The sequence below is a fragment of the Protobothrops mucrosquamatus genome, unplaced genomic scaffold, assembly GCF_001527695.2.
Source record: "Protobothrops mucrosquamatus isolate PMUCROS unplaced genomic scaffold, P.Mucros_1.0 scaffold_88, whole genome shotgun sequence".
Classification (NCBI taxonomy): domain Eukaryota; kingdom Metazoa; phylum Chordata; class Lepidosauria; order Squamata; family Viperidae; genus Protobothrops; species Protobothrops mucrosquamatus.
This window is the reverse complement of record NW_015386164.1, coordinates 234,912-235,975: the sequence shown is the minus strand read 5'-3', so window position 1 is coordinate 235,975 and position 1,064 is coordinate 234,912. Positions and strand designations below refer to the sequence as shown.

The 1,064-nt window shown below is 55.5% G+C and overlaps 1 protein-coding gene across 1 annotated transcript in view; it reads left to right on the top strand.

The window, feature by feature from the left end:
• Positions 1-1,064, top strand: part of MAATS1 (MYCBP associated and testis expressed 1) — a 47,291-nt gene that overhangs the window by 9,230 nt on the left and 36,997 nt on the right. The window lies entirely within an intron of this gene.

Below are 1,064 nucleotides of genomic sequence, written 5' to 3'. Positions count from 1 at the left end.
GCTCCCCCGCTGTTATACGTGTGTCTGTCTCTGAGAGGTGGGGGGGAATGTAAGTTGTTTCCTGGATTCTTACGAGCACGGTGTCCGTTCTCCCTGCGCCCCGGCATAGATCGTTCTTTCTCCTTTTTGTTTCCATTACCCTCCCTCTCCCTCCTTCCCCCACTACTGATCTTATACGGTTGGTGAGGCACTTCAGTGCAGTCCTTCTCGTAAGGCACCTCAACTCCGTCTCTCTCGTGGGGCACCCCCGCTCTACCTTTCTCCCGGCGGGCCGCCTCCACTCTGTCAACCTCTCCGGCTCTGTCTCTCCCCCAAGACGTCCCAGTCACATCTCCCTCGCCTACTATCTGGGCGTCCTCGATCGTTGTTCCACGCATAGCATTTCGTCGTTCAATCCATTGTCGGCAGGTCAGCAGGTGCGCTGGAGAAACCCTCCCCTCAGTTTGCCTCGATTGGGTTATCATAGGGTGTCTGCCGGTGCTGCCGGCGGGTGGCTCATCCTCCCCTTGGTCCTTTGATCTCGTAATGTCTCGCTCATTCACCTGCTCCTTGGTTCTCAATCCTTTGTTGGGTGAGCTGCCTCTCCCTGCCAGGGGGGGAGGCATTTTGTAACCGCCTCTGGGATCTCTGTGACGGTTGTTTATTGGGATCGTTTGTTGGGGGCCAGCTGATGACTGCGCGTTTAATGGAAGGGGGCTGCCATTCCAGGCTTTGCTAGTCCGATCGAGTGGGGGTAGGTGGGGGCTCCAAGGGATGTTCTTTTTCCGGTCCTGTAATTCCCTTCCCACTCCTCCTGGGTCGTTCGTACAGCGATTGGTGTTCCATGTCCTGAGTGCTCGATGAGCTGAGCACAGGCCTACATGGTGGTTAATTGAATCCGCCCCTGACAGCCATGCTTCTTTTAGCAGGCGGCCTCCCTTCGTGGAGTCATTAGCTAAGACCTGGGCATTCTCAAAATCAAAACGATGTCCATGCTCCATCATGTGGGCCCAAATCTGAGAGTATGACTCCCCTCTCCTGACTGCCAGTCTATGTTCTTGAAGGCGTGTTCCCAGTCTCTTAGA